The following is an 11748-nucleotide window of genomic DNA, read 5'->3' as shown; positions in this document are numbered from 1 at the left end:
AAAAACCAGGGTAACTGTCCCTCTCTTTCCTATATGCCTTTGAGGCATTCAGTACACTCAGCTCTGTTACAAAAATCTGAGGATTATTTCACATCAAGGAACTGGAAGGAGCTGAAGAGAGTACTAATATTAAAAGAGTGCTAAATACTGACATTTCCAGTGCTCGAGTCAGTGCAGCAATAATTCATTCTGTCTGAACTGTTGCAATTACGAATATAACACAATGCTTTATGTCATTATTCTCCAATTAGTTGAATTCAGCATAGATTCACACCATTGCTGAAGGKGCTGAACTTGTCTTTCCCCTTCCCYRTTCCTGTCCCCTCTCTAGTGCTAGCRCTAGCACTCAGGAAAAGACATGGTGCACTAGACATAGGTCTCACATCCATGAAAATTACAGTTGGGAGTTTCGTTTTTAACCAGACCATTGCCAGATCCAGTTCACCTTGCAGTTCCATGAATGTTCAGGTCTGCTCAAGGGAAGGGGCAAGAATAAACAACTAAAACTCTGCTAACTCCTTTTGGACCCCCAGATAATGAGGAAAACCTAAAAATGGAGCAAAAAGACTGTTGCCTACTACAGCCTTGCACAGGAGCAGTGACAGTGATTCCTCAGTTACCTCTCAYAGTTTCTTTTTTCTTCCTGGCACTTCATATATTTTTCTGTTATTTAAGCAATTCAGCTTCAGTAATATTAGTTATTTGAGCCTCATTAGCTAATGAGAATAATTGCCTATTTTTATTTTTATTAAATCACTCGTATTTCTTTTTTTTTTTTTTATTAGTTATGGTTTTTACAGTATTTCTTTCCCGTAAGTTGAATAGGATGAGTTTATTTCCATAGTGTTTGCTAGCATCGGATGTTGGTTTAATAATTATGGATTAAATCCCTGTACAAATTAAATCAAAAACATCTTTATTATTGAATTGCCACTTCAATTAACCCATTGCCATTCAAATGCGGGAACTCAGCTAAAAGAACTCCAAACCTCTGTTGCTTTCTGTCTAAGAATCAGCATCTTTACTTGTGCTGTAACTTCCCCAAGTCCATGCAGATTTTACAGTGCCTCTGACCTGCTGTGAAGGGAGCTGTATTTTTCACCCCACAATCATACAGATCTCCCATAGCTGCCCTCAGACTAATTTAAAGACACACAGAGAATTTGGCAGACTATTGTAGTGYAGTGAATGGAACCACTGTAGTTAGTAAGGGCTTCATGAACAAGCCCATATTACTGTGTCATAACACAAATATATAACTAATTAACTAAAWAATGAAGGGGAAACATAAAAACAGTTTCTAATGCCTGGGGAATTATAGCGCCTGATGCTGAAAGCAGCTTAAATAAATATTTCTTTGTTTTTGTTAACACAGATTGTTTTCTTTTAATACACATTTATATTAAAATCAATTATAATGTATATTGGACTTTGGGGTTGTAATTTGTATTTTCTGCTTTATGTGTCACTCACTCATTAGTTTCCTAAATAACAGAGAACACACTTAGTCAGTTGGCATTTTCCAGTGTTTTAATTGCCTGCTGTGATATAATTATTGTGACATTTTGGGATGTTTTTAACATCCTGAATTAAATATTCTGACATCCCACAGAGCACTTCATGAAAACAGTCAAACTGTATTCAAGTCATTAGGAGTCYACAGTTGTCCTTTAACATTAAAATTATTTTTGACAAAAAATGCTGATAAAATTAAAGTGCTTAACAACTTGTATCTTATGTCAGTTTTCATCTTTAAAATTTTAAAATGTTATTAGCATATAATGAGCAACTATGGAGCTCAAAATATCACATTAATTTGTATGTTATTTCCCTTTTTTAGAAGTAGCTATCAGTGAATGTTACAGAAGAAAYGCTATCTACAAAAGTTAATTTTTGTGGAATTTTCAGAGCAAAATATCACTTTGGCATTCACTTCAGCAATTATTTTATAGAATAAAATTAACCATTTATTCTTATTCTTCTTTCACAATAGCTGTGAAACACTGTACATTTTTAAAAATTCTTTTACTTGCCACAGAAATAGTTCATGTTGGAACATAAGATGCTTTTTTCAGACTTTCAGATCAGACTTCATTTCTGCAAACATTAATTATTTAATGGATTAAACAATGAAAATGACATATGTAATATAAAAAGTTGTGAATTTGTTCTAACAATGTGCAAGAATCCCTAAGAATAGAATAAATTTACATAACAAACAGCCATTACCCTGTGTTGKTTTTTTTCAGCCCTGTTTTGCAAATAGTTTAGAAGCTTTCTGGTATGTGCTAGGGAAGCCTAGGAGGGGTTTTGGGAACCACAGAGCCAATAAGGTCAGCTCAGCACAGCCCTCCAGTCCTGCCCCTCTGTCCCTAGCACCACTGCTACAAAAATGTGTGGATCTCGTCAGGGTTGGAAAGGGAAGGAAGGAGACTGAGGGAGAGGGCTACTGCACACTGTCAATCTCCAGTTTGCACCCGGTCCCTAAGGACTCATATGCAGCCTTCTGCACAGCACTGATGTATTAAATTGCACTAGTCACACTGGAAAACCAGACATAACCTGCCACTTAACTCACACATGTGAGAGAATGGCTCTAAAGACACAAATTACATGAGTCAATGTTTTAATAAATACCTAATGTTTTATTTATACTTAGCACTGATACCCCAAAGACTCAAACAAAATCCTCAATTCATATTCTCACATTTTAAGAACTAAATAATTATTTATTTTTTTTATCTTAGCTGCAAATTTAGCTAGTCTATGACATTAATCATTTAAATTTCAAAAYATTTCCTGCATTTTCCTGAGATACAGTTTTAAAATGAAACTCATCTCTGTAACACTAAAGTAATATTCCACAAGTCTTAGATGTAATTATGTATGTTCATACAAAAAAAAATATATTGTGCCTTTATACAAAAAATATATTGTGCCTTTGAGTGACCAAGGTCCATGCAAGAGGAGTGGCAAGACTTTAGAGCTTGTGTGGAAAGACTGTAGAGAACCACAACAGAAACTAGAAGTGGGGAAGCAATTATAAACAACACTATGCTAWGTTGGCATCAAATTTGATAGCAATATAGGAAGCGAAGTTCTTTCTGTTTCCTTGGCAGAATACAGAAAAAAAATTTTTAATCAAGTAAATTATCTGGTATAAGTGATGAAGATGGCAGTATTACTGAGCACAGTGTGCAGAAAATTAACGTCCATGGTAACTTTAGCGAGAACCTGGAGAGAGAGATAATGGAGATACAGCCAGGGGACAAATTTGCAGCAAGGATGTTACTTTTATGTATACAATTACCTGTCTCTTTTGAATTATAGCTTTACTTATATGAGTACTTATTTGCTTTATCTCTTTCTGATGATTCATATTGACTTGAGGGTGCACTAGTGTACTTGYTACAATAAAATTCTCTGAAACAATCACAATTATATGACCAAAATCTTCAATAACCCAGCTGACATTTAATRCTGGCATTCTGTCTACACATCAGGCTTCTAGGCAGACTTGAGAGTCATTTTCCTGTTTGAATCRTGTTCACTTTTTATATGTCTTTAAAACAATTTCAGTGAGTTAATTACAATTCCAAACAGCAGGTGTGGGGTTTATAAGCCATAGGGTTTGCACCAACAGGATATCTGAGCAAATAACCTGTTAACTTAAGTAAAATTAGCAAGGAAATGGAATCAAGAAATTAGRGATGAAAAATAATATGGTTAAAATTAAGCCCACAAAACCTTTGTTTGCATATATAGCCAGGAACAGATCACCACTGGTCTTATTTCAGTCTATTATTGAACCACTTTTTAATAGGTTATAAGACCATGAAATTTAATGAGAACAAGTTCAARGTCCTGCACCTGTGTCAGGGCAATCCCAAGAAAAAATTATAGGCTGGTAGGAGAATGGATGGAGAGCRGTCCTGAGGAGCAAGACTTGAGCCTGTTGACTGATGAGAAGCTCAACATGATCCAGCAACGTGCACTCACAGCCCAGAAAACCAACCACATCCTGGGATGCATCAAAACCAGTATGGCCAGCAGAGTAAAAGAGCTGTTAAACGCCAGATATAAGACTTCAAAGAGATTTTCTAGAAGTTTTAAATCTTTTTAAAAAGGGATTTTTTTTTTTTATTACAGGAACATCTATTAAATATTTTTGTGTTTATATGTCAAAATATGCTAAAAGACCATCTCCTCACTTTGTTATAMTATAAACACCCATTTAACAAAAAAAAACCCCTTATTGTTCTAGTCATTTAATTCATTACTTGCTCTAAGATATTCATTACTTGTTCTGAGATAGTATGGAGTTACTATTATATATTTATTTACATAGTTCTTTCAGGTATATTAAAGTTTTGAGTAAAATAATACTCATGTTTCAACACCATTAGCAAGATATTATGCAATTAATAAATTGGACCATTATCTTTACTGAAGGAATATTATATTATACTAGCTTTTTAGTTCAATCAAAGATTACTGTTCTCAAGCATGTTTCCCACTCATTGCCACCTACTATTCTCATCATGGAACTGGTTTAGAGTCTAAAATCCACATTCTTTTCCAATAAACTAAACTAGAAGGTATGTACCAGAAACACAGGTAACAGTGTCCACTCCTGGTAAGACATCTAGGTCAGGCGACAGATTTTTGCAAGTTCAAAGAAAACCTAAAAAAAAAATATATAAATAACAGGAACATAAGACACAATCATCAGTGCATAACTCTACAGGTCCAATGAGGAAAGCCTCTTGCTGATATGAACATAGCCTTTCTGTCCAGAAAAGTGTTATAGAAGTTTTGATTTTTAAATACACAAATAATTTAAACTCAAGATTTTTAAATTAGGTGCACTATGAATGAAACTGATGGCAGGAAGTTTCTCTSTTTTGATGATGTATATAATAATTTAGTGGAACAACAAGACATCCCTTGCCAGTGGTTCACCTTCTAAYTCTATGGGTTTCCCAAAATATCCAGCCATCCTTGAAATGTAAGCTTCCAGGTTATCTCTGACAAATCCTTCCTGACCATGCAACTTCACCTSTTAAGTAAAAAAACTCAACCAGGTGATCCAGACTCCACTCTTGGTTCCATTTGCAGGGACTTAAACCTCTCTCCCACAAGAAACACCTATAGCCTTACTGATTGGGACATTTTTCTTAAAGACATGAATACTCAATAACAGTCTGCAGACTGTTGTAGCTGCCATCAGAGAAAGGGATTCCTAGCACTGATTTAGAAAGAAAACATTACAACTGCATTTTATCAGGGCCCCAATCCTGTAGTATGTATTAGGTATGTTTTGAGAATACCTCCCAGATGCTACTCAGAGGATTTGGTAGAGAAATGGTTCCCAGATTGCTGCCAGACTGAGGTAGAACATAGGAAAACTCCAACCAAGACATGCCCAATAACAAGTGTCTAGACACATACACRCATTAAAAGGAAAAGAAACAAAGGAAGTCAAGTCCATCTAGAATGAAAGAGCTACTGAGTAAGGTCTTTTTGAATCACACTTTAGGCTTCATGGTCATAAGCTGTTATTTGAGCTACTAAGCAATTCCGTTGATTTTGAAGAAGTCTAATGTTACTTTTCCTACAAAAGGGATAGCAGTATATTGGAAAAATAGAGAGGGCAATGCTCTGCAGAAACTAGAGAAGACCAGAAGGAAGCATATATACTGCAAGCTGCACAACACAACAGGCTTTACCAAGGCAGCTTGAGCACTGGAAGCCAGTCAGTGAGCTCACCCCAAGTGCCAGGCAGCTRTGCTTATAGACCATGGTCCTTTCGGACTAGCTCAGATAGCACTGTGCTCCACTGCAGTCAACAGGCATAGCATAAAACCAATGCACGAAAGAACTTTTGGAATGCACTTAAGTTCATAATTAGGAAAGTGGGTAAGTGGATGCTTGAAGTTAATCACCTGCTTAAGTGCTTTCCTGAATTAGAGCCATACACTGGCATAACTGATAACTATATCTTTATGTAGACTCCATTTTATAATTCTATAAATGAAGCAGGGAAAGAAAGGATTCAGGTTAAAGGAAGTGAAATGAAGCTAAGTAAATTCTATTCATGCCTGTTTTGTTAGCTTTTTTCCATGCTGTCACACTAGTTTGACCTTTATTTAGAAATGTTTGATTTTTGAAATTTGAGATTGATATGTTTCTAAGCAATAGGCTATTGATACAAAAACGTTTCATTTCCCTTTTGGTTTTTGTTTTCCCTCATATTATAACAATTTGTACCATTTCTTACCTCTATTGCCAAATAGATACAGTTGTTAGGCTTGCAGTAATTCCAACCATAACTGTTCAGTGTATATGTTTCCTGTCCCTCACCCCGGTGAGAAGCTTTCTGAGYAAATATTTACAAGACATAATTTCAGTGCAGTTTAATTAAAATGTTAATTTTTAAAGAATTGGAAATACATACAGTTGTCATTATTAAAGCAAATTKTTAAATTTACAACAAATAATTTAGAATGAGCTAGAACTATTATAATCCTACTGTTCATTGTACACAACTGGACATTAATTCTTGAAAATGATCAGTCAGCATGGAATGTTTTATGTTCACTGAATTAGTACAAAAACACTTCCACATCTTTGTGTTTACCAAACATTCTCCAAAATGKCATAAAAGGTGGAAAAAATGTCATTAGCTGTTCTGAAAAACTCCCAGGTTTCCATAAATGTAATTTATTTTGCGCACACAAAAATTGAGAGGGATGTAGTTAGAACAGTTACAACATCAGCAAGGCCACCTGTTAATCAATTGTTTGATCTTTACTTTCTGAAAATTGCTGTTCATGTTGTTAAGTACCCACTGCACTTTATTTCAGGGATAGGAAACTATYTGTGTGAATGTTATATTTCAAGTTTGGTATTAATATTTTATATTACACTTTTCTCTAGAACAAAAAGATACCACATATGGCCTCAGACTTGCATAGTTTAAACCAAGCTTTACTAAATATTCACCTTGGAAAAAGTGATTTAAATGGTTAAAGGATTACCAAAGAAAAAATTATTTTGCAGATACAGAGCTGAGTAATGAAAAAAGAATACAGTGATCTTTATTTTTTACCTACAGTCAGGTAAGTCAAGATGAAATTAMTGGAAGAGCAAACACTAGTCCACATAAATATTCTGGCTGGATCAAGGTGTTAAGTTATAAAAGAATAGAATCCAAATTCAGCCAGAAACTTCACATGAGCTCAGTTTCCCCTTTTCATAAAAATGAAGTCAAGCAAAGATAGATTTATAGTACCTAAAGAGAAGTTTTCTTGGACAAATAATAAAGTAGAATAAACTATGCCTGTAACTAGAGCAAATTCAGAAATATTGAGACGTTCAAAAAAATTATCTGAGAACAAATCTGTCCCCTACCTGCTAAGCCCCTGGAGGATACAACCTTCCTTTAATATTTCTTACCCAGAAATTCCCCAAACTACATAGAGTCTGTACAACCACCTCAACARAGACAAGTTCATTCAATTGCCTCTGAGGCTTAATTCAGTATTAATGCTACTCTAACTTAACCCTAATTCTTCTATAAATTTGCTTCCAGTAGAAATTCACTATGTTCTCTTCCTCAAACTCTTCCTCACCCTCCTAAAAAGGCAAGAGTTTTTCTCATCAGGTAGTGAAGAAATCACATACGGTAATAATTCTATTATTTAACACTGGTACCTTCTCCCAGGTGAACACAGGTAACTGCTCYCAGGGGAATTTCGCCCCTCTTCCTGTGGAATTCACCTGAGCAGAGGGCAACACCCAGAGCAACAAAGACATGTACCTATTCTCTCTGTGCCCAGTCACAGATTTGTTTAAAAAGCATAACATAACTATGTACAAGAAGTTCAACTGACTATCATGATAGGTCTGGTTATAGCTGTAAGCTTGGGTAATCAGATTAAACAAAAATAGTTTCTGTGTTGGCTTTTCTAATCTGAAATGCATCTATTTTAGAAGAAAGGAAAAAAAAAAAGGGAACAGATATTGATTAAAGTGGTGCTGGCTTCATCTGGGATAGAGGTAATTCTTTTCCCAGTGGCTAGTATGGGGCYATGTTTTGGATTTGTGCTGAYCASATGGTTGATAATATAGGGAYGGTTTTGTTATTGTTGAGCAGGGCTTACACAGAGYCAAGGCCTTTCTGCTTTTCTACTGYCATACTGGCAAGGAAGCTRGGTGTRCTTGGGAAGTTGACAGGAGGCACAACCAGCACAGGTCACCCAAACTGATCAAAGAGATATTTTAGAACCTTGCTGTGTATATAAAATCAGGGAAAAAGTGGGGGACACTTGAACTCATGATGTTTGTCTTCCCAAGTCACCATTATGGGTGATGGGGCCCTGCTCTCCTGGGCATGGCTGAGCACCTGCTCATCCATGGGAAGCAGTGAATTAATTCCTTGTTTTGCTTTGTTTGTGTGCATGGCTTTTGCTTTCCCTAATAAACTGTCTTTATCTCAACCCATGAGTCTTCCAGCTTTTACCCTTCCGATTCTCTCCCCWGTCCCACTGGTGGGGAAAGAGTAGGTGACTCTGTGGGCCTTTGTTGCTGACTGGGCACCACAAGCCCTCATTTAGGGAATGATTAGCTTGTATTTTGCATTTCTCAGCTCTTGTACTGGATAATTATTTGAATATATTTTCCTTTGCTCTGATTCCTTTAAAGATGGCACATTGCAATAGGTTTTTAAATTCTGTTTGGGGTTTGCTTCATTTATTTGTTCTTTGTTGGGTTTTTTTTTTAATATTAAATCTGCTGATACTGCCTAAAAGCCCACAGTATGTGCATGGAGATAGGAGCATTAGTTATAGTTAGAGGCAAGGGAGAACATCTTCAAGCAACCTTTCTAWAAACTCCAGGATCCCCACTCCTCCTCAGTGAGAGATGCAAGAGGACCAGCTCACTTTGTATTTTGAGTAAAGTCACCATTTCTTAAGCAATTTATATAAAAATTAAAACAAACCTCTCTAAAATGGAACTTCAAGAACCTTATGGAGCTTAGAGGTTTGTATACCTTGTACCAAGAGGATTTCCTTTTTCTTTAGCTACTCTTGCCTGTTGCTTATACAAAGAAGCTGTATTTCTTCTCAATAGGCAGTAGAAAAAACTGTCATAATGACCCTTTTTTGCATATTTTTGTCACACTGGTAAGACCCCACTCACCCACGTCTATAATTTTTGTCATATTTATAAGAATKAATGTGAAGGAAGAAAAATATATAAGAATATGTTTCAATATTCCTTTCTTTTGTCTTTTATTTTCATACTGAGCTTTGCTTGCATGACAAGCTGCTGGGGTTTGTGTGTGTACATATACATATACTGGCTTTGTTTCTGAGAGAGAAAAATCTGTTGCAGGTGATCTGGATTCTGCATGAAATTGAACTGTTTCTTCACATTAAAGACATTTGTTTTCAATGTTACAAACTGGCATTTTAAGGAAGTATACTGGCTCAGAAAGATTTGATTTACAAGCATTTCTCTGCTCTATGGCATATTATTGCTTGGCTGAATACCTCTGTAACTAAGAGCAAATGTCTTTCCAGATGATCAAAAGTGTGACCTTTTTCCCATGTCTACTGTCTCCATTATTGTTTACATTTCTATCCTCAGATAAACCTACTACCTTATTCTCTCTGCCTCTAGTCAGAGCATCRATTCCCAGAGTGATTCCCAGAATAAATTCTAGCTGTAGATGGTATAGCCAATTCCCATGTTGGCTACAAGATCTGAACATCATATATGTATGAAGGGTCACTGTGAAGTGCAAAAGAGAGAAGCAAAATGAAATGGCTGGTAGCTGAATAGGTGCACGGCCTGTTTGGGGACCAGTTGTAATGCAAGGCCTTATCATGAGGGCCAATATCTGAGTTCGAGGTTCTGCTTCATTTCTTTCTCCAGCTTGCTTTTGTTTCATGCCTTCCCTGTGGCTTTTGTCCTCTACCRTGTGTACATTTATCATCTCATCCTAGATATGGTTCTTGTATAATCTATTACATAAAGTAACAGCAGCATTATTTTATTAGCAAACTCCAAGGTTTTCACTTCTGGTGAAATGAATAAAGTGAATCCCAAATAATATATGCTGTACAAAATGGTGATAGAAGTTAATGGAACACTTCATGATAAATTCTCTTCATATCAAGACATCCTTGGATGACATTGATTTGTCAYATGCTGTATAAGACTGTTTATGACAACTTTGATCAGAAGTACTCAAATTTAAGAAACAATCAGGCCACAGATGGCAGTTAATCTAGTATTTCACTAAATTAATTTGTTTCATAATTGGATACACATGGAGCTCTTTAAACATTAATCACAGCCTTCYTAGATATCTTTAACTAGAGAAAGTACGGCTGTTCTAACCAAACGCTTTGTGAAGCTGAAAATAACTGGAGAGTGTGTATCCTAGGAAGAACCCAAACCTCTAAATGCTGTGATTGTGCTTTGTTCTGCAGACATAAGAAACAGCAAGATGAGAATTGGTGTGCTTGGTTAAATTTAAGAAACATTTTGTAACTGCACAGAGGCAGGAAACTTGCTACTGTTATCCCTTCACYGGGCACAAAATTACTTGAAACATTTAAGAGACAACATTTTTTATCAGTTTCCCTTTCATTTAACCAACTGATTGTCTGCATTGGAAAACAAGGGGGAAGGAGTTTTACTTACTAAATGCACAACCTTTGCTGCGCTGGAGTGTGCAAATCTTGTTGAAGTTCTGAATTATCTAGCCAGGGACCCTTTGTGAGGAGAATGGAGATAACCAGGGTGAAAACATGATAGATGTGGTAAGGGAAATCTATAAACATTAGAATATCAGTAAATGGGGATTGTGCACTTGTGAATTTGTACACTTGCACWGCACTCTGCACAAAAAGTTCCTTGTGCATCCTAGACATATGTGCTGATCTGGACTGGTTTCTSCCTGATGAGCCAAGTCTGTCTTAGCTCATGAGGTGGCTTGGAGGAGATAATTTTTCACGTATTCACAAGTTTCTGTCGATCAACCTACAGAGCCATGCAGAGGTACACAAGAATTTCACAGCAGCTGACAAAGCTCCTGCCTTTCCAACCAGACCTGGGAAGGCTATACCAAACAGAAAAGCACCTCCACTAAATGTCTTAAAATCCGTGCATGAGCAATGAAAGTTCCATACTTAGACCCTATTTATACTCCATCTAGTATGCTCTTCCTATCTTTTTTTTTTTCTACAAAGGAAATGCAAGGTGTTTTAAAATGTAGTATTTTCACTGATAAGAAATATTGATCCTAGCAGTAAAAAAATGTTATTTCCAAAAATCTGTTGCCAAAATTCATGCAAAACAGTTGTACCATATCAATGTAATGGAGCTATGATTTATTTTAGAAGTAGCACTTCATGTATAAAAGGACCATTCACGAAGGACAAGGCCACTGCTAAAAAAATTAATAAGTTCTTTGCTTCAGTGTTGGAGGTGGGAGACAGCAGGGAGACCCTTATGCTGAACCCTTTATTTTTGGAAGGAGGAAACTTGGCAGAGGAGTTGTCTGAAATCAAAGTGGTTATGGAACAAGTTGATAAAATAAACACTAAAAATAAATCATCATGTCTTGAGTATTCAGCTGAGTTCTAAAAGATTTCCAGATTGAAATAACTAAATGGCTAGGAGAAGTGTATGAGCTCTTACAGATTTTTGGAACATGATGGCTGCATATAGTCT

Source organism: Malurus melanocephalus, unplaced genomic scaffold, assembly GCF_030028575.1.
Source record: "Malurus melanocephalus ecotype Western Australia unplaced genomic scaffold, MMel_1.1 scaffold_333, whole genome shotgun sequence".
Lineage (NCBI taxonomy): Eukaryota > Metazoa > Chordata > Aves > Passeriformes > Maluridae > Malurus > Malurus melanocephalus.
Note: the sequence above shows the minus strand (reverse complement) of the source record.